Source organism: Pleurodeles waltl, unplaced genomic scaffold (assembly GCF_031143425.1).
Source record: "Pleurodeles waltl isolate 20211129_DDA unplaced genomic scaffold, aPleWal1.hap1.20221129 scaffold_127, whole genome shotgun sequence".
NCBI lineage: Eukaryota > Metazoa > Chordata > Amphibia > Caudata > Salamandridae > Pleurodeles > Pleurodeles waltl.
This window is the reverse complement of record NW_027149833.1, coordinates 778,480-804,281: the sequence shown is the minus strand read 5'-3', so window position 1 is coordinate 804,281 and position 25,802 is coordinate 778,480. Positions and strand designations below refer to the sequence as shown.

General features: G+C 47.0%; 1 long non-coding RNA gene across 3 annotated transcripts; it reads left to right on the top strand.

Moving 5' to 3' along the window:
* The first annotated feature begins 13,264 nt into the window (after window positions 1–13,264).
* Window positions 13,265–25,408, top strand: LOC138273947 (uncharacterized). Of its 3 annotated transcripts, none has more exons than XR_011200316.1 (4): window positions 13,265–13,346; window positions 13,507–13,562; window positions 20,917–20,992; window positions 25,318–25,408. It is a non-coding gene; the product is annotated as an uncharacterized lncRNA (long non-coding RNA). The 3 variants fall into 3 exon arrangements; XR_011200315.1 differs by having other exon boundaries at window positions 13,287–13,406; XR_011200314.1 differs by lacking the exon at window positions 13,265–13,346 and having other exon boundaries at window positions 13,421–13,562.
* Window positions 25,409–25,802: the final 394 nt, after the last annotated feature.

The following is a 25,802-nucleotide window of genomic DNA, read 5'->3' as shown; positions in this document are numbered from 1 at the left end:
GCCCTGTTCTCATTTGCTCATTGTTGTTGCGCTCTAGTGGCAGTATGCATCACGGCTGTGTTGGCTTTGAACAGTGGGAGAATTCTTTCAGTGCGATCACTGGGGCGAGGGATAGTAATCTAGCTTCTGACTGTGTTCTACATTTCCTGTGGGCACCGTTGGAGTGACGTCTAGTATGGGCGATGTTATAGCACCCACGCCAATATGTCTTATTGTATCCTTTCTGTGGGTACATCAGGTGAAAGAAGTCCATCTGTTACGTGAAAGTCTTTTTTTTGCAGCTTGCTAATAGGACCGATATTACCAAAACTGTAAAAAAAAAATTGCCCTCTCAAAGACACCTTAATACAACATGGACACAAAGTTGAATGCTTTCAAGTGTTAGCAATATTCTGCCCACATTAGAAAGCAGAACCCCACACTATTTCAGTAGCTCTTGATGCTCACAGTTTTGGTGTTACCGACCACAGACAAACTTTCTGTACAGATCCAGCTTGCACCAAAATGCATACTTTTCATTAAATCTGTGAAGTGGAAGAACAATCAGTAACCTGGCAAGCCTACATTTAACTGTAGAGAAAGATAGTTACAGGCAGTACTTGGTGATGAAAGGTCAAGGGGTGAAGATGGTGCTTTGTGTGGTGGTTTATTTCTTGGACTTTTTTGTTTTCCCTCTGCCCCTCCACACACATTTCTGTGTACTTGAGGGGCTATGCTTCTGTGTAAAATTCAGAAGGAGGACTAGGCTTCCAGTAGGCTGTGGGTGTACTAGAAAATAATATTTTTGCTTCTTGAAATCATGGGTATCGCTTTTTTCAGTAACATTTTTGTTTTTGCTGACAGGAACGTGATGTCTTGGTCGATTCCACCTCTTATGGGCATAAAAACCGAACTGCCAGAGAGAAATGGTCCCAGGGCCTCATCTGGACGTCACGGTGAGCATAATTGCTACAGAATACGGGCTTTGAATGTTGAACTGTGAGCCGGTCTGCATCATAGTTTTCTTTTGTGGAGCTCGCTCTCTTGCATTGCATATTGTGTATTGAGCCCCTAGGATAAGATTAATGTTCAACACCAAGCCTGTTTAAGATTCTGAGTAATCTAGTCCAGTGCAGTTCTGTGCTTTCACCCTGTGCATCTTCCCATGTTGCAGGCCAAGAAAGCCTTTGAAAGGGTTGAGAGGCCAGCATGGTTCTAAATAAATTTATATATGGGTACAGGAGGCTGTCACATGCCAGGTGTGCATACCACAGAGCCAGGCCACAGTATACTAATATTTCCAATTAGAGGAGCAAGGCTCATTTGACACTTCATCGGGTATCCTAGCTTGTGAACTTCCAGACCAGGCCAGAAGTCTTTTGGCGGCCATTTGGCTGTCTTTTGGCGGTCCTTTGGCGGCCATTTGGCTGTGTTTTAGTTGTCTGTACGGAAATGGCTCCTTGGCATGGTTACCCCCTAACTTTTTGCCTTTGCTGATAATAAGTTATGATTTGAAAGTGTGCTGGGACCCTGGTAACCAGGCCCCAGCACCAGTGTTCTTACTCTTTACCTAAACTGTACCTTTGTCTTCACAATTGGCACAACCCTGGCACTCAGGTAAGTCCCTTGTAACTTGTATCCCTGGTACCAAGGTCTCCAAGGGCTGCAGCATGCCTTATGCCACCCTAGAGACCCCTCACTCAGCACATGCACACTGCTTCACAGCTTGTATGTGCTGGTGGGGAGAAAATGAGGGAACTAATCCTATGGAGTTAGAACCCTATCAGGTTGAGCTCTTGGGCCCAGGCGGACCCACAAGGGAACAACTGTGGAAGGGGCAAGAAACATGTCCCTCTCTTGAAGGCCTTAGGCAGCAAGCTGCTGAGGAAACAAAAGGAAATGTCAGTGGGACCCACAGGGTCTATTGGGAAGATGGACTCCTTTGCACTGAGGTAAGAGATCCAAAACCTGGTGCCACTAGGAGAGTGGTAGTGCCTCAGGCAGGTGTTTAGGGAGTTAATTCTGACCTTAGCCCATGACATTCCCCTTGCTGGGCATTTGGGACAAACCAAGACATGGGAGAGGTTAGTCAACCATTTCTGTTGGCCCAACATGTCCCAGAAGGTGAAGGAGTTTTGTTCCTCCTGTGCCACCTGTCAAGCCAGTGGTAAGACCGGTGGCCACCCAAAGCCTCCCCTCATTTCACTTCCAGTGGTGGGGGTCCCCATTGAAAGAGTGGGAGTGGATATAGTGGGTCCACTTGAACCTCACACAGCATCAGGGAATCAGTATATCCTAGTGGTAGTGGATCATGCCACTAGGTACCCTGAAGCAATTCCCCTTAGGTCCACTACTGCCCCTGCAGTAGCCAAAGCACTCATTGGTATTTTTACCAGAGTTGGATTTCCTAAGGAGGTGGTTTCTGACAGAGGTACCAACTTCATGTCAGCTTACCTGAAACATATGTGGAATGAGAGTGGGGTGACTTACAAATACACCACACCATACCATCCACAAACCAATGGACTTGTGGAAAGATTTATCAAGACATTGAAGGGCATGATCATGGGGCTCCCTGAAAAACTCAAAAGTAGATGGGATGTCCTCTTGCCATCCCTGCTTTTCGCCTACAGAGAGGTGTCTCAGAAGGGAGTAGTGGTTTCCCCCTTTGAACTTCTGTTTGGCCATCCTGTTAGGGGACCACTGGCTCTTGTAAAAGAAAGCTGGGAGTGACCTCTCCATGAGCCTAAACAAGATGTGGTGGACTATGTACTAGGCCTATGTTCAAGGGGGGCAGAGTACATGGAAAAGGCACGCAAAATACTTGAGGCCAGCCAACAACTCCTGATGTGGTATGACCAAAAGGCTGCTATGGTTGAGTTTCAGCCAGGGCAGAAAGTCTGGGTTCTGGTGCCTGTGGCTCCCAGGGCACATCAGGACAGATGGAGTGGCCCTTACCCAGTGCTAGAGAGAAAGAGTCAGACACCTACCTGGTAGACCTAGGCACTAGCAGGACCCCCAAAAGGGTGATCCATGTGAACCGCCTCAAACTCTTTCATGACAGGGCAGATGTAAACATGTTAATGGTTACAGATGAGGACCAGGAAGCAGAGAGTGAGCCTCGCCCTGATCTCCTCTCCTCTGACCCTAAAGATGGCTCAGTAGATTGAGTGGTCTACTCAGACACCCTCTCTGGCCAACAGCAAGCTGATTGTAGGCAAGTCCTCCTGCAGTTTGCTGAGCTCTCTTCCCTAACCCCTGGTCAGACACACCTGTGTACCCATGATGTGGACACTGGAGACAGCATGCCTGTCAAAAACAACATTTTTCGACAGTCTGATCAAGTTAAGGAAAGCATCAAAGTGGAAGTCCACAAGATGCTGGAGTTGGGAGTAATTGAGCACTCTGACAGTCCCTTAGCTAGCCCAGTGGTCTTAGTCCCCAAACCTCACAAAAGATGGCAAGAGAGAGATGAGGATCTGTGTGGACTACAGAGGGCTTAATTCTGTCACCAAGACAGATGATCATCCCATCCCAAGAGCAGATGAGTTAATTGACAAATTGGGTGCTGCCAAATACTTAAGTAACTTTGACTTGACAGCAGGGTACTGGCAAATAAGAATGGCACCAGGAGCAAAAGAGAAAACAGCATTCTCTACACCTGATGGCCAGTACCAGTTTACTGTGATCCCGTTTTGCTTAAAGAATGCCCCTGCCACCTTCCAAAGGTTGGTGAATCAAGTCTTTGCTGGCCTGGAGTCCTTTAGTGCAGCTTATCTTGGTGATATTGCTGTCTTTAGCTCCAGCTGGCAGGATCACCTGGTCCACCTGAAGAAGGTTTTGCAGGCCCTGCAAGCAGCAGGCCTCGCTATCAATGCATCTAAATGTCAGGTAGGGCAGGGTACTGTGGTTTACTTGGGACACCTTGTAGGTAGAGGCCAAGTTCAGCCACTCCAACCCAAGATCCAGACTATTCTGGACTGGGTAGGTCCAAAAACCCAGACTCAAGTCAGGGCATTCCTTGGCTTGACTGGTTACTATAGGAGGTTTGTGAAAGGATATGTGTAGGAAGTTGGCTCTGTATGTACTATTTCAAAGTAAGAAATAGCATTTACAGAGTCCAAGGGTTCCCCTTAGAGGTAAGATAGTGGCAAAAAGAGATAACTCTAATGCTCTATTTTGTGGTAGTGTGGTCGAGCAGTAGGCTTATCAGAGGGTAGTGTTAAGCATTTGTTGGACACACACAGGCAATAAATGAGGAACACACACTCAAAGAGTTACTCCATGCCAATAGGTTTTTATATAGAAAAATATATTTTCTTACTTTATTTTAAGAACCACAGGTTCAAGATTTACAAACAATACTTTAAAAGAAAGGTATTTCACTCAGGTATCTTGGGAACTTTGAATCATCACAGTAGCATGTAGAGATTTGGCAAAATGGCAATAAGCTATTAAAAAAATGGACACACTGCACAAATGAACAGTTCCTGGGGGAGGTAAGTATTTGTTAGGTTCACAGGTAAGTAAAACACTTACAGGGTTCAAAGTTGGGTCCAAGGTAGCCCACCGTTGGGGGTTCAAGGCAACCCCAAAGTTACCACACCAGCAGCTCAGGGCCGGTCAGGTGCAGAGGTCAAAGTGGTGCCCAAAACACATAGGCTTCAATGGAAATAGGGGTGCCCTGGTTCCAGTCTGCCAGCAGGTAAGTAACCGTGACTTTGGGGGGCAGACCAGGGGGGTTTTGTAGGGCACCGGGGGGACTCAAGCAGGCACAGAAAGTACACCCTCAGCGGCACAGGGGCGGCCGGGTGCAGAGTGCAAAAAGGCTGCGGGTTTGCAATAGGATTCAATGGGGAGCCCCGGGGGTCTCTTCAATGATGCAGGCAGGCAAGTGGGGGGGCTCCCCGGGGTAGCCACCACCTGGGCTAGGAAGAGGGCTGCCTGGGGGTCGCTCCTGCCCTGGAGTTCAGGTCCTGGGGGCTGCGGGTGCAGTGTGTTTTCCAGGCATTGGGTTCCTTGAAACAGGCAGTCGCGGTCAGGGGGAACCTCTGGATTCCCTCTGCAGGCGTCACTTTTGGGGCTCAGGGGGGTCAACTCTGGCTACTCACGGACTAGCAGTCACCGGGGAGTCCTCCCTGTAGAATTAATTTTCCGCAGGTCGACCAGGGGGCGTTGTGTGCAGAGTGGAAAGTCTCATGCTTCCGGCAGGAAACGTGTGGTCTTTAAAAATTGCTTCTTTGTTGCAAAGTTGCAGGTTTGTTGAACAGGGCCGCTGTTCTCGGGAGCTTCTTGGTCCTTTTAGATGCAGGGTAGTCCTCTGAGGCTTCAGAGGTCGCTAGACCCTGGGGGATGCGTCGCTGGTGCAGTTTTTCTCTAAGTGGGGAGACAGGCCGGTAGGGCTGGGGCCAAAGCAGTTGGTGTCTCTTCTCTTCTCTGCAGGGCTTCAGGTCAGCAGTCCTTCTTTGTCTTCGGGTTACAGGAATCTATCTTCCTAGGTTCTGGGGGCCCCTAAATACTCAATTTAGGGGTGTGTTTAGGTCTGGGAGGTTAGTAGCCAATGGCTACTAACCCTGAGGGTGGCTACACCCTCTTTGTGCCTCCTCCCGGTGGGGTGGGGGTCACATCCCTAATCCTATTGGGGGAATCCTCCATCTACAAGATGGAGGATTTCTAAAAGCCAGAGTCACCTCAGCTTAGGACACCTTAGGGGTTGTCCTGATTGGCCAGTGACTCCTCCTTGTTTTTCTCATTATCTCCTCCAGCCTTGCCGCCAAAAGTGGGGGCAGTGGCCGGAGGGGTGGGAATCTCCACTAGCTGGGATGCCCTGTGGCGCTGTAACAAAGGGGGTGAGCCTTTGAGGCTCACCACCAGGTGTTACAGTTCCTGCAGGGGGAGGTGAGAGCACCTCCACCCAGTACAGGCTTTGTTCCTGGCCACAGAGTGATAAAGGCACTCTCCCCATGTGGCCAGCCACATGCCTGGTGTGTGGCAGGCTGGCAAAACTAGTCAGCCCATACTGGAAGTTGGTATGTTTTCAGGGGCATCTCTAAGATGGCCTCTGGGTGTATTTCACAATAAAATGTACACTGGCATCAGTGTGCATTTATTGTGCTGAGAAGTTTGATACCAAACTTCCAAGTTTTCAGTGTAGCCATTATGGTCCTGTGGAGTTGATGTATGACAGATTCCCCTGAAAACATACCCGACTTCCAGTGTAGGCTGACTAGTTTCTGCCAACCTGCCACACACCAGACATGTTCCTGGCCACAGGGGGAGAGTGCCTTTGTCACTCCGTGGCCACGAACAAAGCCTGTACTGGGTGCAGGTGCTTACCACTACCCTCTGATAAGCCTACTGCTCGACCCCACTACCACAAAATAGAGCATTAGAATTATCTCTTTTTGCCACTATCTTACCTCTAAGGGGAACCCTTGGACTCTGTGCACACTATTTCTTACTTTGAAATAGTATATACAGAGCCATCTTCCTACAGCCCTGCACTTACAATCTCTAAGGTTTTGCTTAGACACTGTAGGGGCATAGTGCTCATGCACATATGCCCTCACCTGTGGTATAGTGCACCCTGCCTTAGGGCTGTAAGGCCTGCTAGAGGGGTGACTTACCTATGCCACAGGCAGTGTGAGGTTGGCATGGCACTCTGAGGGGAGTGCCATGTCGACGTTGTCATTTTCTCCCCACCAGCACACACAAGCTGGCAAGCAGTGTGCATGTGCTGAGTGAGGGCTCCCTAGGGTGGCATAAAACATGCTGCAGCCCTTAGACACCTTCCCTGGCATCAGGGCCCTTGTTACCAGGGGTACCAGTTACAAGGGACTTACCTGAGTGCCAGGGTTGTGCCAATTGTGGAGACAAAGGTACAGTTTAGGGAAAGAACACTGGTGCTGGGGCCTGGTTTGCAGGGTCCCAGCACACTTTCAATCATAACTTGGCATCAGCAAAAGGCAAAAACTCAGGGGGTAACCATGCCAAGGAAGCATTTCCTTACACTAGGGACTTAGATGGGGGCACCAGTATGCAAATTGTGGGGTGTGTAAATTCCTAGGCAACCAAATTTATAGTGTGAGAGCACTATCACTGGGGTCCTGGTTAGCAGAATCCAGTGAAAACCGTCAAAGCCTACTGACAGCAGGCAAAAAGTGGGGTAACCATGCCAAAACAAGGGTCCTTTCCTACAACCCAAAAAGAGCCACCCGATGGTGCCTAGGGGTACTGGTCATGCAAAAATCTTCTGAATCCAGTCCGATGCCTGGGAAATTCAAAGGTAAGGAGTCTGCAGCCAGATTGAGTCTGTACCACATAATGCGTTACCGAAGGTAAGTAACTTGTTCTTCTGCTACTTTCTGGCCCCAAAAGAAGGGTGAAGGGCTCAGTTTTATTTTAGATTTACTCCCTCTCAACACCTTCCTCCAGAAGGACAAGTTCCGATTGCTCACGTAGTGTTGGACCTACAGGCTGCCTATTTTCATATTACTTTAGTGCAGGCTCGTCAGTGCTGTCTGCAATTCGTGATAGGACAGCAGCATTTCTAGTTCACTGTGCTTCCTTTTGGTGTTCAGAGTATCTTGGGCGTTCATGAAAGTGGTGGTGCAGTGGTTGCAGCTCCTCTTTGGAGGTCTGGACTGACGGTCTTCCCCTACATCGATAGTAGGTTTTTGAAGAAAGGTTTGCCCCAGGTATTTGTCAACCACCTCCAGATAGCTGCAAATCTGTCATCTTTGGGGTTCGCTATCAACATGTATTTCGCCTAGGAAATAGTCCAGGACACTCAGGTTATGATTCCATATGTCAGTCTCAGTCCTGGATTTCAGTGCAGTCAATTCTGTGTCTGCTGGGACTGATGGCCCCCTTTACTGTGCTGGTCGAGCACGTGAGGAGGCATATGTGTGCTCTGCATTGGGGTTTGAATTCCCAGTGAGCCTGACATGTAGAGGAACTCCCTGACCATGTTCAGATTTTGGAAGAGATCTGCAGTGGTGGTTTCTGGACTGTGACTGGGTCAGTGGCACACCCCTTTTGCCCCTTTCCCAGAGCTGACAGTCATTGAGGCATCCTTCTAGGAGAGGTGAAGATCAGAGGCCTCTGTTCTCCAGTGGGGTCCCGGCTACACCTCAGCTGGTACAGATGCTCACAGACAACACCATTGCCTTTTGGTACTGCAAGAAATAGGTTTGGGTCATGGACACTGTTCCAGGAAGCCTTGAGCCTCTGCAAATGACTGAACCAACAAGGGATTTCCCTAGAGGTGAACCACCTTCCAGGATTCTTGAATGCCAGACTAGATGAGCTCAGCCATTGAGGCCTAGTGGATCACAAATGGTAATTACACCAGGAGGTGGTGCAAGGTCTCTTCTGCAAATGGGGAGAGCATAGGCTCCATATACTTGTAACAGTCTAAAACATGCAATGTCAGCACTTGCTGCGCGGTGCCTTCTGCCTCGAGTGGACCTTTGGACTCCTGTGAGCCCTACAACCGATACCATTCCTGCCCAGAGTTCTCAAGAATAGCGGGGTCTAGAGGACAGGGCACAAGTGGACCTAGTAGCTCCGGGCTGGGCACCAGAATATGGTAGTGGAGCAACTGGATTTACGCACCTGTTCTCCAATCAGGCTGCCCCCCTTAAGGGAAGGGATCTGCTCCTGAGCCTTCCCTGTCTTCACCTTCATGCTTGGTGATCGAGTGCTATCGCTGAACAATTTCGTTTTTCCTCCAGACGTGGTTGATGTGTTCTTGGCAGCAAGACGTCCTGTCTTTGGGGCAAATGTATCACTTGGTGCAGCATACACCAGATTGACCCCCTCCAGGCCCAGTTACCTGATGTTCTATTTGCTGTATTTCTTTCTTGGCAAAGCTTTGCTTTGGGCACAGTTAAGGGTTAATTTCCAGCTTTCATTTGTCAGATTAGCTCTCAGTTTTAGAGGTCATATACCCTTGGCCAACACTATGATGCTACATCATTCCTCCACCTCTGTCCAACCCTCCTATACAGCATTTCGGGACAACCCAAAATGGTGACTTCAAGTTTTCTCTGGTAAGAGCTCCTCTGAGAGCCTCAGTCCTTCCCCTAGCTGCCTGATCCATTTCCACCAAAAGTTTAAAGGCGAGCACCCTTGTTCCAGTGGATCGAGGACTGGTGTAGGGTGTGGCAGACTATAGTGGCATACAGTGCAGTATCATAGAATGCAGTGGGTATAAATTAGAAGGGTGCATAGGAGAGTGCAGTGCTGCAGAGTGGAGTGCCATAGAGTGCAGTGGTGTAGAGTGGAATTGTACAGACTAGAGTGAAGTGGCGTAGAGTGCGGTTTTGCAGAGTGGCTTAGATTGTAGTGGCGTAGAGTGGAGTTGTGCAGAGTATAGTGGAGTACGCCAGACTGGCATAGAGTGGAGTTGTGAGGAGAATAGTGGAGTAGGCCAGACTGGAATGATGTAGAGTGCATTGACAAAGAGTGCAGTGGTGTAGAGTACATTGGCAGAGGGTGTAGAGTAGAATGGCACACAGTGAAGTGGACTGGTGCAGAGTACAGTGTAATAGTATGGTTTAAAGTGGAGTGGTGTAAAGTAGAGTGAAGAGGAAGAGTATTATGCATGGTGTGGTAGCATTATGCCATTACATACAACACATTTTAATTTGAAATTACTATTACATTAAACATATAATGAAACTATACAGCACACAAATCATAATGTGTGGAAATTGTATCACCTATTGTATTGATTTGTTTTGATCATATTAAATTATCTATTTCTAACACACTTCTGAATTCATAAAATTGTGCTTCATTTGTGCTTTGCCAATTCTGATATATTCTGAAATACTTGCACAGTTCATTTAAATGTTGTTGTGTTCTAGACAAAAACTCTTTCCTACCCCTGCCCACCCCTGTATCCAGCAAGATTGTCAAATAAATCCCTCAGAAGACTGCCTGACATTTGACCTATGTATCTGAATGCGCAGCAAACTTAGCAATATAATAACAAGATTTACAGCCCTGATTACAGAAAAGGAGCACTCATTGAAAAATACAAGGAGAGGTAGTGTGAAAAGGACCTGCTCTTCTTTCTGGTATGCTTTGACTAAAAAAGGGGTATTACGAAGCCAGCGCTGGGAACAAGGACAACGGCAGGAGGGGGAAGACAAGTGTGAGGGAGGTGACAACAAGATCAATGGCAGGAGGGGCCACAGGAACAATATAAGGTTGGGGGGGGGACAGACGGGTGGGACAGTATGACAGCATAGGGTCTGTGGGTGTGAGGAAGACAGAGGAGGTAGGAGTACACAAAGAGAGACTGCTGAAAAGGACACACTCTAGAGTGCTCGGAGGCCACCGAAATCATCTGCGGCGTACCCCAGGGTTCGTACCTCAGCCTGACCCTCTTCAACATGTACATGGCCCCGCTCGCTAATATCGCCCGATCCCACAACTGCAACATCATCTCATATGCCGACGACACCCAGCTGATCCTCTCCCTCACCAAGGACTCCGCCAAGACCTAATTCCACAAAGGAATGAAAACAAAAGGATAAAGAGCAGCTGCCTCAAACTCAATTCTGACAAGATGGATGTCCTCATCTTCGGCTCCACCCCCTCGGCATGGGATGAATCTTGGTGGCCTGCCACTCTCGGAACCACTCCGACTCTCACCGACCACGCATGCAACCTAGGATTCATCTTGGGCCCCTCACTATCCATGACCCAGCGAGTCAACGCCATCTCCTCCTCCTACTTCAACGCCCTCCGCATGCTCCGAAAGATCTACAAATGGATACCCACTGAAACCAGAAGAACAGTCACTGAAGCCCTCATAAGCAGCAAACTGGACTACGACAATGCCCTCTACGCAGGTACCACGGCCAAACTCCAGAAGAGGCTGCAACGCATCCAGAACGCCTCTGCACGCCTCATCCTGGACATCCTCCGCCACTGTCACATCACAGACCACCTGAAAAACCTGTGCTGGCTCCCAATCAACAAGAGAATTACCTTCAAACTCCTCACTCACAAAGCACTGCACAACACCGGACCAGAATACCTCAACAGACGACTTTCCTTCTACACCCTGACCCGGCATCTCCGCTCCACCGACCTTGCCATTGCAACCGTCCCACGCGTCTGCAGAACTACAACCGGCGGTAGATCATTCTCGCACCTCGCTGCCAAAACGTGGAACACTCTTCCCACCTATCTGTGCCAGACCAAAGACCTCCTTACCTTCAGGAAACTTCTCAAGACCTGGCTGTTCGGGCAGTAGCAGCACCTCCGCCCCACCTTCTCACCCCACCCCTCCTCAGCATCTTCAGACCCTCATGGGTGAGTAGTGCGCTTTACAAATCCCTGATTGATTGATTGAAACACACAGAAAAAAGTAGAGGCTGAAAAAATGAGCAGTAGAAGGATATAAGTAATGCACCCATGCTTTAGGAGAGGGACATACACACGAAGAGGAAAGACTACACCAGAAAGAACAAAAAGCCATTTCCAATGTGGTGAAAGAACTGTCCTCCATCATCTGGTGAGTTATATTTGAAGGAGCATGTGGCAGCAGTAGTCCTGCACCAAAAGGCACAGGGACAGAACCTATCAAAGAACTGTGGTTTAAGGGATTGTTTGAAGGAATGAGTGGGATGGCTAAGGGAAATTCAATGTCAATTGTCAAAAATGTTCATTTTACATCATAAAACAAATCTTGGGTCCACGGTCACATACTGAACCCACCGGGGATGCACCAAGCCTTGGAGCCAGCAGAGGGATGGATCCTTCTGTGATTCTTAGCATTACGTATTTCAAGAAAATAAAGTATTGAATTGAGTTCAATTTTTTTGGGTGGTGGCGGGGTTTTTTTTTTTTTTTTTCCAGGCATGCGTTTATGGTATTTGATGGTCTCCGCTATATGGGTGTCTGTGTTAATGATACCAATTGCAGAATAGTACCAGTTACCGGTGGTCAGTACTACAGTGCATTGGTGGGGGTCGGCAGCATCCAGTTGGCTGGTTTCAGTAGTGGAGCAGCTGAGGGCAATGCACCAGTGCGGTACACACCATTTTAAATTAATTGCGCGCAGGTATTCAGTACCTAACCATTTAAAGCGCTGTCTAGGACATGACCTAGGCACAATAAAAGTGCTGCTCAGTACCATGAGAAACGTGTTTTGGGATGTGAACACATCTGTCTGGGATCTGGAGCACCCGTTACAAAGGACAACCCGATCCAGTAACAGATATTTCAAATCAGACATCTCCGTAGTGTCGAACCCCCATTAATGCATGCCTGGGCTTTCCTTTAACAAAGGTGGTTATCCCAAAATGTTCAGTTCTGAGCAATGCAGGTGAACCAAGACTATAACCAGGACCACTATAATTATGTGGCAAGAGAGGACCACATTACACGGTGGGGTTTAGTGAACTATGCAGCAAGAAAAGACAAAAAATGGAGCACATTTTGTAATAGTATTACTTCTTTATTTTGTTATATTTAAACTCAGTAACACTGTCTGGGCATTGGTCCCACGTCATTAGTACAATTTTAATATCCAAATATAGCAATAAGCAATAAAAAAAAGTGATCGGTCCAGGTTTGCAAACGGCCTCTCACTACACGGAAACACAGGTCGCTGCATTTTTTTTTTTACCCTTTTAACTGTTTGAGCCAGAATCTTTTTTTCTTTAAAATCTGCAAAATATGAGGGAAATAATGGACTATGTGGCAAAATTATAATTATGCAAAACATTGCTGTGGCAACACAATCGCATAATTCCAGTGACCCAACTATATATGACTCACTGAATGTGTTAGACTGTGAAGAAAAGTCTCCGATGAGAATGCAGGGGCTGATGAAACAGAAGCGGGTGACATCCCTAGCCCGTCTCACCCCACACCAGAGCCACTTGCCCTACAGCTTCAGGGTATAAACTGTGCACGAGAAAGGCCCCCTTCACCCGGGGAGTTAAAGGCACCCAGTGCTGAGGCCAGCCTGCTCAGACCAGGAGCGTCCCACCCACGGGGCTATCACCTGCCCCCTACAGGTACCAGAAGCCTCCGTGAGATAGACACACCCAGCTGTTGCGCGCGTCCGAACACAGCCCATCCAATCACAACCTCGCTCTTCCTCGGGAGCCAATCAATGATAACCGGACTGTTCACATGACGGCCGCAGATATCGCTTCCATCTGTTTCACCTCTCTGCCGCCAAGATATCACGGACGCCTTGGATTGGCCAGGAGGTTGTCACATGACCGAAATAGGCGTGACTTGGAATCATCGGAGAGCCTCTGATTTGTCCAAAGGTGGCCACGTGACCTACTGGCGCGCCAGACTGTGGATTTAAAAAGGGTCAGCGTGGGCATTAGGTTGGTTTGTGCTGTTCACGTTGTGTTTGGAAGTTGAGTTGCTCTCGTCTACGTTTTTATGTATGTGTCTAGTTTGTTAATAGCAATAGTTCTGAGTTGTATCGCTCACCGGGCGTTCTCAGGTTGTTGTGTTTTATAATTGACTTGTTTTGAACTTTAGGACCTTGATGCTTCTCTTTCCTCGAAGAAGGGATGGGATGGCGGCTCAAGACAGAGGTGGGTGAACGAGAGGTGGTGGGATCTTTATTTTAAATACCTTGTAAATCTTCGTTTCTTTTGCAGGTCGCTATTCTTTTTTCCATAATCCGTCTCGAAGCTGCGTTATCCCACGTGATGATCTCTCTGCGGAGCTGTCATTGCTCCCTTTAAACTTCTGCAATTGATTACTGTGGTTTTTTTTTGATCTAGCTTTGTTAATTTTCCAATTAAACGTAAACTTGCTAACAAAACGTTTTAACTAATGTTTAGTTTTTATGTATTTCAGCTCTGGCCGTTTGCACTTTGATAATTTAGTGTTTCTGTAGTGTTTACTATGAAATGTTTTCGCCATTGCCAAGTGCTTTTATTTCCGTTTCCTTAAGAAGACTCTGGTCTTCCTTTCAGAGCATTTATGGCTAAATGACTTGTTAACGGTATTTTTTTGTTTAGTAATTCACTGTTGTGTTCTGGGACTTGTAGTTCAGTGTAAAATTGGAATAACGCCCATGAAAAGAAAATGCGAGCTGGAAGGGAAATGCTGGTCTGGGGGACACCAGTGTTCTCTAAACTCCATAGTAAGTATGCAAGTAGGTTTAATTACTTTAACTTGCAGATACGGTGCAGCTGTGTCCGGTCTCGCAAGAGTGAACCGCGGTGTAACATGAACTGCAGAGGACGGACACTGACAGTTCGCTTTCTTAGAGTGCGATGCATGTTGGAGCTCGTGTTATAGGTGGAAGAGAACAATCTTTAACTTGTGTTTGGAGGGAATTTTGTGCGGGCCGTTGAAATTGAAGTTAATTTTATTACAATATTGTACGCGAACACTGTTGGAGGGATTTTTTTTTTCCTCACCACCCCCCAAAGTGATTCCTGCAGCCCGTGCCTCTGGCTCTAAGGTGAAGTACCCATGTTAAGATGCAGCTCTGAGGTGTGCAAGGACGCTTCTCAAAGGGTCCGGACTGCCTCGAGCACTGGGTCTTGAGTTGGAGAAAGTGGGGGGAGCGCCTCCAAGGGTGAGGAACGCTTCTTTTGAATGTGGGAGGCGGTGCCCCTAACCAGCTTCTCGTCACTCTCGGGGTACTGTGATTCCTTAGCTGTGTTTTGGGATCTGTTAGTAAGATATCTTCCCCGTTGCAGAGTTCTCTCCCATCTTCGGACTATTACGAGGCTCTGTACCGTGTAGGAGTACCTTTATCCCTAATGAGACAGTTGTCTCGGGGCCGCTGTGTGGAGATTCCATGTTCAGGTGGAGTGCATTGCATATCCATTTTTCATTTTTTTGCAGATTTGCTGGTTGTCGTCTATAACGTCTCATCATATCAGTACAGTTGACCTTAGCAAGAGAGGAGGGAGGTGTACTGAACTGAAATTCCCTTTTTGATTTGCTCGCGCACTCCACCCGACCCCTCCCAAATTGAGTAGTTTACTACGAATGGCTGTTTTCACTCCAACTTTCTTTAACTCTGTTTTTCTTACGTTGTCGCAGAGGCTCAGTACCGCAAGCTAGTACACCGTGTTATGGTTTGTACTCGCAGTTCAGACTGAATTTCTCTCGCTGCCGGTGTTTAGATAGGTCCTCGAGTGGGTCTTGCCTGCAGACATTAATTCAGTGACCTCTGCTCAGCAGCTGGTGATGAATTTGCTTGTAGTCAGGCTCCATACACGCGGTTAGGGAGGACACACGCAACAATAGTCTATTATCGTAAAGGTATACACAGGGGCACAATGAGCCCTAAAAACTGGAGAAAAATATTAACTGCAGAAACTCTGCCTTGTCACTAATGCACGTCGTCAGTGTGATTGGGTAAAGTGAGTGCCCTCGTTCGATTAACCAAGCCATCTTTGAAGTTACAGCTTTAAAGGTGTTTGAGACAAATCTTACCCTGCCATTATAAAACTGTCTTCAACGAACTACACCTGTGTAGGCAAAAAATGACTTTCAGACTTATGTTTCTGGAGGCTACAAAATCACCCTTGAATGAACATATCTTGGGAGTGTCAACTCATTTCTCCCTGGCTGAAGAATGAACTCGCCTCCTTGTTTCTCTTCAGTTAAATATCTCTAGTGTGGAGGGACTTCACACGGGACTTTTCACGACTTGCAACATCCTGCATGGCTCGGATTTATCTGTTAAATGGTTTGTGGGTAAAATGATTATAACAAATCTCCCAAGTGGGCTTTTTGGCTCACGTTTTATGATAGGAGTGGCCGTTTTGAATTGGTGAGTACCCTCCTTCCAGCTCAGAAGTAACGTTCTCTTCCTGAGGATACTGCCTGTTTTAATAGCTAATACCTTGACCTGTAAATGGCAAACTAAGTGAAATTGACTACCAATGTAGTCATTTACTAGTTGTGTGGTCTCTGTAGCCAGACCTTGCACCAGAACTTTGCATCTACTTGCCACCAGGAGGCCTTCACTTGGATCTGAAGCTAAATTGTATAAACCTAGTGGTAAGGAGTTATATTTTTTTCCTTGGTGGCACCCTATATTCATAAATTCTGTTTGCAGTGTTAAAACTTCTAACTTGCTCTAGTGCTGTTGAGGGTCCTGAAGGTCGTGGGATTCCGCCAATACCTTTTTGCTGTACTTTTGATCTTGCTATTAGGTGCAGGTTCTGAATGCCATAACTGACTGAAGCTGACTTAACCAGGGCAAAGGTACCACTTGCATACTGCAAGTGATAGGTCCCCGTGGCTTATCCCAGAAACAGCACAGAATCTGATTCCCGCTGATCAATTTCCAGAACTAATTCTGTAATGTTTGAAATTAACTATAAAAGGAATCCTTATGAAGAAAAGGATTGTGGACAGGAACACAGTGGATAAGTTCTAATCCATACATTTTCTGGGGCGTATCTTGGTCAGGAGGAGAGGGGGCAGCTTCAGATTTTCCAACAAAGGTTAAAATACATTTTACAAGGGCAGGGTGCATGAAAGGGACTTAAGGGGCAGTGGGAAGCGAGAAGAATGCCGATTGGTAGGTGGAGCTGGGTGGGAAAGTGTTTGGTAAACTTACCAACATTTTTGAAGACTCAAAACAAAGGAAGCCTGCATGATTACCTGTATGTAAAAATTCCTGGTGCAATCCAACAGACACTTGTCCATACATGACAAAGAACCTTTATCCAAATATTTACTGAAAAGTATATCGGAGGGGAGAGCGTGTTGACTGTAGGAAGCTGGTGTGTGGTGAGCACCTATGGTGTTATCACCTTATAGCAGGTATCCCCTGTTAGTGAGGTGTAGGCACTATCTAGGATGCCAGGGCTCTCTGGAGGTAATTTGTCTGAGCAGCCAAGACTTACCTGGGAGACATGCAAAGCTTATGCAATACCACTCGTCACACACCACTTAGACACATGAAAGAACAGTGTTACAAAAATAAATACTTCATTATGGTAACACAAATATTAGAATACTAATAGGCACCCCCCTTAACTGGAGGTAAGTAAACACTGTGTACACATTTTTAATCAGATAAACATGGAAAGCAGTGAGCATTGGTAAAAGCAATAGTGGTGAGGGCCAAACCATATACTAAAAGTGGAATATGAAGAGTCCTCCACCCAAAGATGTGGAATTGGGAGAAGGAGGAACTAGGAACCCCAAAAGGTAAGTATCCCAGTGCATGCCCTTGCCACCAGGATAGGTAAGTACATCTTGTGCCTCGGTCCCAACAAGACTACTCTGGAAGAGCCAGACAAGATGATCTCCAAAGGAAGGGAATAACATCCTGTTCATGATGCTGTCCTGTTGTGTCAGGAGCTGGAAAACCACCAAGCTTTGGCAAATGGAGGAGATGGTGTGTAAGGCGGAAAAGTACCAAGAAGGTCCAGGAAACTCAACCCAAGGAGGAGTCTGGTGGGTGACCTTTAGCAGCTGGGAGTTAAGAGGTACCCCCCAGGCAGCAGGCAAAGGAGTTGCAGTGAGGTCCACTCACTACCCCTGAAGTGTCGCACCCTACTGTAGCAGCAGGCAGGAGACTGTTGTAGAAAGGTGTTGGGGGCCAGGGCTACCTAAAGCATGAAGATTCCTTGGAGGCACAAACCAGGCTTGGTAACTGCAAGAGTTGCTGTGCACGGGGGTCCTGCTTGAAGAGGCAAGGGCTCGCCATCTCCCAAGTTGGGCAGCTGGTAGATGGGACTAAAGGGACCGCTCCAGACCACCTGTAATGCTGGATCCATGCAGCTCTGGGGAGAGAAGATCCATGAGGACTCATCGTGGCAGTTGGTACTTGAGGGTGACCATATATTGGTGTGTGTGTGGGGGGGGGGGGTGTTCTGTGTACCTGCCTGACCACTCCAATTCTCCCATGGGCCTCTGCCCACCTTGAGTCCAAGGTGGTAGAATCCAGTGGCCAACTGGAGTTCTGAATCCCCACCCCCCAGGGTGGTGATGAACTGGGGTGTAGTTATTCCCTTTCCATTGTTTGCTTTGATGCCAGAGCAGTGTCTAGAGGTCCCTGGATTGGTGCAAACCAGTTTATGCAAGTTGGTATCAAATGTGCCCTTCAAAGCATACCAGTAGCTTGGGGAGGCTACCCCTACCAAGCCATGTTACACCTTCCCAATGGAGATGGTGTTACCTCCCTCTCCCACAGGAAATCCTTTATTCTGCCTTACCCTGCTTGAGCTGATCAAGCAGCAGGAGGACAAACAGTCTGCAGGGTGGTAGTTTGGGCTGTCTTAAACCCCACAGGACTAGTTGGAGCAATGCCAGGGGGTGTTCTCTAAGGAGCCCCTAGAGTGCATGGCATACAGCCAATACTGGCAACAGTAGTAGGGTTGGTTTCTGACATGTTTGAAACATTCAATGGCCATGTTTAGAGTTAGCATTATGTAGCTGGACACAGGGTAAAATGGCTTCCCCTGCACTTTTGAAGTCCAGTATAATGGGACTGGTGTTCATGGCCCACCTCTGCTCAGGTGGGGTGCCTTCAGACACTGGTACCTGCACCCTGCCCTCTGGGATAGGAGGGCCTGACAGAGGGATGTCTTAAAGTGACTTGGTGCATTGACCTGTAGTGAAAGGGTGTATGTACCTTCTCAAGCAGGTTCAGATAGCAGGCCTGCAGATGCACTGTGCATTGCCTCTCATGGGTGGCGCAATACATACTGCGGCTCCTGGGGAATTGCTGATGCCCTTGGTACCCAAGTACCATTTACAAGGGACTTGCATGGGAGCACCAGTATGCCACCTGTGGGGGGTGCCAAGTCTTACACAACTCACAGGAGAGCAGTCCCCAAGGTCCTGGTTAGCAGGATCCCAGTGAAAAGACAGTGACAGCAGGGAAAAAGTGGGGGGTAACCATGCCAAGAGGGTACTTTTCTACACTGCCCAGTGAGTGAAGATTGTTTGGATATAAATGTAGCTTAAGGTGGAAGTTGTTTGTCACCAATTCAATAGGTGTGAGGGGCTGCAAGATGCTAGTGTCCTGCCACGCTATTGTATGTCTGTTAGCAATAGTTCCTTTCATATTTTCCCTAGCCTCTTGTACTTTAACTTTACTTTTTTTTTTAACTTTACTTTTTTTTTTAACTTTACTTTTTTTTTTAACTTTACTTTTTTTTTTAACTTTACATTTTAGAGACATTTTTTTTATTTATGCCTGACCTCAGCACTGCAGCCGGGACCCCAGTGGGCATCCAGGTTTTTCTTTCTGGGTGCACATTGGCGGATCCAGCTGTAGTGCTGATGTCTACAGAGGTGGCAGAAATTGGTGCCATCTGTCACCTCTCTCGAGATAGCCTGAATTCTGGCACCCAAGGGCCACTCAGAACGCCTCTGAATAGACATCTCGCAGTGAAATCTCATCTCTAGAGAACTCCTTGTGGAGGAAGAGCTGCTAGCTTTGACACTGGAAGGACTTACTGCTGGCACAGTATGCACAAATGATTAAGTCACTGTCCCAGTCTGATATTGGCTTTTCCACTGGAGCTTTGGACCAATTTGTCCTCTTACAGATTTCCTGCAGCTTCAGAAGCGGCCTTTGGTTTCTCAGTGCTGCACCAATTCCTGAAGCATAGATGGTAGTTAAGCTGCCTACATATCTGCTTTGAACCAATCGGCTTAAGCTGCAGCATTGAGGGTAAGTCATGGGTTTATGACTTTCAATTATTGGAAAAGAAAATGGAGGTAACTAAATCATGGAAATCCAATTTTAAGGGAATGTAATTCAAATTACCATAAAATAAACTGGATTCAGCAAGCAATACGGTTTGAAGACTGCAGTAGAATATACATCAACAAAGGGGAAACTGTCCCATATTAAATCCCTATTAGGAATAGTTTTGAGTGTACTAATACCAGAAAACATTTCATTAAACTACTATTGAGCATGACTGCATTTATACATGTTCCTAAAAGGTGTTTGCGTTATGGACCAATAGAACTGTAATTCAAGGTTAATATGGAATCTACACCTTATGCTTTTCTATGAAATGGTGAATACTGTTCCCTCTGCAACATTTCATTCAGCAGTCCTAGTTCATGAAATGGCTTGCACTTCAAACTGATTTGTAAGGTGCGTCTATAGTAGCATTACTAGAGTAAGGTGGCTTTCCATAGGCCTTGGGTGTATTTTAAGCAGTGGATTTTGGGGAAGGTGAGGTTTGGAGGCTGGGCTAAGGACTCGAGAGAGCTTAAATATATGCACTTGCGAGCACCTTCAGATAAATAGTGCCTGCTAGCCTTTGTCGTAGTCTCAACTTAATATGGTGGCTCTAGCCCTTTTACACTGTTAATCCAGGGTAGTGTACATGTGGGGTTGCTGCTGAGGCTGTTTTGAATGCAAACATCTATTTTGAGTGCCATTAACACACACTAAAATATTTAGGTTGTGAGATTCAGTTACTATGTAACTGACAAGCCTTTGTCCTGCCTCTTAAATGTTTGCAGGCATTTATATTCAAGCTTTTATTAGATTCTCCTTTCCTACTGTCTTAAATATACATGTCAAAACATAAAACTTGCTGTTTTATGCTGACTCTGGCACCCTAGCTGGGGCCCCACATGGCTGCATGTTTCTTGGGATGTCCCAAGGGGAGCAGGGGGAGACTGGCTGTAGAAATGGAAGAGATTGGTCTGATCTCACACCTTGACTTAAGGGTTCCAAGAGCACCCCAGAGTGCCTTTCTTGATAGACTGCAGTCAAATTTTCTCCCTATTACCAGAAGTGACAACCTTGGAATGAGGCAAAAACTGGAGCCCTCGTGACTGGAGTCAGTGTCTTGCTGTTGGTTCATTATTTTGATATAGCAAGTTAAGAGGATTATTTTATTTGCAGTCCATGTTTTGTAGTACTTATCTTTGCAAAATGAATAGTGTGCATAGTGGTTTCAGCGCCTAATGTGTTTTGGTTTTCTGCAGCTGACCTGGTGTTCCTCAGTTGTCCACTTTGCTGTGTGAAGCCTGTCCTTGCATCTGACACTGCCTGCACTATAAAGTAAGTTAAGGGTTCATAAATTGAATGTTACATGCACTAACGTATGTTACACATGTGATCGTAGTTTATAGTCTGAGGTGGTATGGCAGGTGTAAGGTGATATTGCTGTGAGGACTGGAGGTGGAGGGGACTTGGGAGAATAGAACGTTTATCAAGAGGTAAGAGTAGTTTACTGTGCCATGAGAACTAACAGATGTATTGCACCAGGCCTATGTCCATCAGATCCGACTGTTATGCAATATTTTGTAAGGTAAATCTAGAATGGTTTAATGGTCCAGGATGTAGGAGGCTGGACTGGCTTGTAGTGAGTACCAAGGGGTACTTGCACCTTGCACCAGGCCCAGTTATCCCTTATTAGTGTATAGGGTGTCTAGCAGCATAGGCTGATAGATAATGGTAGCTTAGCAGAGCAGCTTAGGCTGAACTAGGAGATGTGTGAAGCTACCACAGTACCACAAGTGTCACCTGCACAATATCATAAGAAAACACAATACACAGTTATACTAAAAATAAAGGTACTTTATTTTTATGACAATATGCCAACGTATCTCAGAGTGTACCCTCAGTATGAGGATAGCAAATATACACAAGTTATATGTACACAATACCAAAAATATGCAGTATAGTCTTAGAAAACAGTGCAAACAATGTATAGTTACAATAGGATGCAATGGGGACACATAGGGATAGGGGCAACACAAACCATATACTCAAAGTGGAATGCGAACCACGAATGGACCCCAAACCTATGTGACCTTGTAGAGGGTCGCTGGGACTATTAGAAAATAGTGAGGGTTAGAAAAATAGTCCACCCCAAGACCCTGAAAAGTGAGTGCAAAGTGCACTAAAGTTCCCCAACGGACAAAGGTCGTGATAGGGGAATAATGCAGGAAAGACACAAACCAGCAATGCAACAACAATGGATTTCCAGTTGAGGGTACCTGTGGAACAAGGGGACCAAGTCCAAAAGTCACAAGCAAGTCGGAGATGGGCAGATGCCCAGGAAATGCCAGCTGTGGGTGCAAAGAAGCTTCTACTGGACAGAGGAAGCTGAGGATTCTGCAGGAACGAAAAGGGCTAGAGACTTCCCCTTTGGAGGACGGATCCCTCTCGCCGTGGAGAGTTGTGCAGAAGTGTTTTCCTGCCGAAAGAACGCCAACAAGCCTTGCTAGCTGCAAATCGTGCGGTTAGCGTTTTTGGATGCTGCTGTGGCCCAGGAGGGACCAGGATGTCGCAAATTGCGCCAGGAGGTAGAGGGGACGTCGAGCAAGACAAGGAGCCCTCTCAGCAGCAGGTAGCACCCGGAGAAGTGCCAGAAACAGGCACTACGAGGATGCGTGAAACGGTGCTCACCCGAAGTTACACAAAGGAGTCCCACGTCGCTGGAGACCGACTTAGAAAGTCGTGCAATGCAGGTTAGAGTGCCGTGGACCCAGGCTTGGCTGTGCACAAAGGATTTCCGCCAGAAGTGCACAGAGGCCGGAGTAGCTGCAAAAGTCGCGGTTACCAGCAATGCAGTCTGGCGTGGGGAGGCAAGGACTTACCTCCACCAAACTTGGACTGAAGAGTCACTGGACTGTGGGAGTCACTTGGACAGAGTTGCTGGATTCAAGGGACCTCGCTCGTCGTGCTGAGAGGAGACCCAAGGGACCAGTAATGCAGCTTTTTGGTGCCTGCGGTTGCAGGGGGAAGATTCAGTCGACCCACGGGAGATTTCTTCGGAGCTTCTAGTGCAGAGAGGAGGCAGACTACCCCCACAGCATGCACCACCAGGAAAACAGTCGAAGGCGGCAGGATCAGCGTTCGAGTTGCAGTAGTCGTCTTTGCTACTATGTTGCAGTTTTGCAGGCTTCCAGCGCGCTCAGCAGTCGATTCCTTGGCAGAAGGTGAAGAGAGATGCAGAGGAACTCTGATGAGCTCTTGCATTCGTTATCTAAAGTTTCCCCAGAGACCCTAAATAGCCAGAAAAGAGGGTTTGGCTAGCTAGGAGAGAGGATAGGCTAGCAACACCTGAAGGAGCCTATCAGAAGGAGTCTCTGACGTCACCTGGTGGCACTGGCCACTCAGAGCAGTCCAGTGTGCCAGCAGCACCTCTGTTTCCAAGATGGCAGAGGTCTGGAGCACACTGGAGCTCTGGACACCTCCCAGGGGATGTGCAGGTCAGGGGAGTGGTCACTCCCCTTTCTTTTGTCCAGTTTCGCGCCAGAGCAGGGCTAAGGGGTCCCCTGAACCGGTGTAGACTGACGTATGCAGAATTGGGCACATCTGTGCCCATGAAAGCATTTCCAGAGGCTGGGGGAGGCTACTCCTCCCCTGCCTTCACACCATTTTCCAAAGGGAGAGGGTGTAACACCCTCTCTCAGAGGAAGTCCTTTGTTCTGCCATCCTGGGACAAGCCTGGCTTGACCCCAGGAGGGCAGAAACCTGTCTGAGGGGTTGGCAGCAGCTGCAGTGAAACCCCAGGAAAGGCAGTTTGGCAGTACCAGGGTCTGTGCTACAGACCACTGGGATCATGGGATTGTGCCAACTATGCCAGGATGGCGTAGAGGGGGCAATTCCATGATCATAGACATGTTACATGGCCATATTCGGAGTTACCATTGTGAAGCTACATATAGGTAGTGACCTATATGTAGTGCACGCGTGTAATGGTGTCCCCGCACTCACAAAGTCCGGGGAATTGGCCCTGAACAATGTGGGGGCACCTTGGCTAGTGCCAGGGTGCCCTCACACTAAGTAACTTTGCATCTAACCTTTATCAGGTAAAGGTTATACATATAGGTGACTTATAAGTTACTTAAGTGCAGTGAAAATGGCTGTGAAATAACGTGGACGTTATTTCACTCAGGCTGTAGTGGCAGGCCTGTGTAAGAATTGTCAGAGCTCCCTATGGGTGGCAAAAGAAATTCTGCAGCCCATAGGGATCTCCTGGAACCCCAATACCCTGGGTACCTCAGTACCATATACTAGGGAATTATAAGGGTGTTCCAGTAAGCCAATGTAAATTGGTAAAATTGGTCACTAGCCTGTTAGTGACAATTTGAAAGATATGAGAGAGCATAACCACTGAGGTTCTGGTTAGCAGAGCCTCAGTGAGACAGTTAGGCACCACACAGGGAACACATACATATAGGCCACAACCTTATGAGCACTGGGGTCCTGACTAGCAGGGTCCCAGTGACACATAACAAACATACTGAAAACATAGGGTTTTCACTATGAGCACTGGGCCCTGGCTAGTAGGATCCCAGTGAGACAGTGAAAACACCCTGACATACACTCACAAACATGCCAAAAGTGGGGGTAACAAGGCTAGAAAGAGGCTACTTTCTCACACAGGACATGAAGCTAACTAAGACAAAAAGAAGGCTCACAATATGAACTTCACCAGGAGAGACTGGAGTATTTAACTGTTTGCACAAATCTGTCATGTGCTTTATTATAATCCAGGATCTGTAAAGTGCATCAAATCACCTGTGAGGGTCTCAAGGTGCTTAATTGTAGACACTGAGAGCTTACGTTATTTACTGAGAATCACAGTACGTTGATCTGATAATGGAACCTAGTTACCCCAGTTCCAAAGTCGACAGCTCAGGCCATTACACCACACCATCTCCCTCCAGCTTTGCATCAATTGGCTAAAGCTTTAAATAAGGCTGCAGGAAAACGAGATCGAAGAGCATAGAAAGCAACCTGCACCATCTTTTTGCAGGAGGAAAAATTGAACTTAGACCTTGTCCCATGCCAAAAGCTGTGTTCCATAGCAGATGACTCCCATCAAGTATCTATATAGCGATCCCCCCCAATATCTCTTTGGTAATCCTCACTCCTTGCAACTTGAGCTGCTGGGCCACCCTTTAATGCAGCTTCCTCATGCTGTAATCTGTAAATTCCTATAAAGTCTGCAACCCTACATGCAGACATACTGCATGCATGTAGGGTTGTCTTTTTCAGAATAATGATTATCGAAAATGCTGTTCTCTACTTGCCAAGAGTGGCACAGCAACTCAAGCTTCAAGGAGTGAAGATTGCCAAAGGGGTTGATGTGCAGATGTGCACTTGAAACATCAATTTAAAGTCTGCTCACAATGCAGTTGGCCTGTGCATACTCCATTTTTATTTTACTTGCCTTTAATATACTGGCATGCTTGTGAGGGCCTTATCACTGTAGGTTGAGGGGTGGGGGAAAATGTCTGCTGCTTGCTTTTCAGCAGACTGGAGAAAACCTGTAAACAGTCTGCTAGACTTAGTTCATTTTGGATGCTTCAACACTTCTGGTGGCTGTAGCTACCCTCACTCACTCTCTTAATCTTGTTTTCTTGTAGGTGACACCTCCCACCGGAAGCCTCTTGGAGGAAATCTTTGGTGACCAGGCCTTGTCTCGCTTCACATTAAGAAATAAAGTATTGAACTGAACTTTTGTGTCAGTACTAATTTTTGAGAGAATGGCAAAGAGTGATCAATGTTTCCTCAGAGGGGTGCTCCTGTGAGGTGATAGTTTGCAAATAGCATTCCGGTCCATCTTTAGAAGATGCTATATAGCACTTATTGTGCTGGGTAGTGACATACTTTTACAAAATTGCTTCTACCTTAAGCTTCTTCCAATGGAAGCTCACTATTAGAATGGTGTTTTAGTGAGGGGTTAGTGAGATGAACGAGTTCTCGAGCTCTGGATGTTCACAATTAAGTCTACAGTGCCATGGTGTTTATCTGGATTGTTTGTTCACTATCCTCATTTTAACTTCAAATTTGTTAATCATACACGTTTACTGGGTAAAACATTTCTTCATACATAGCTATTCAGTAAGCA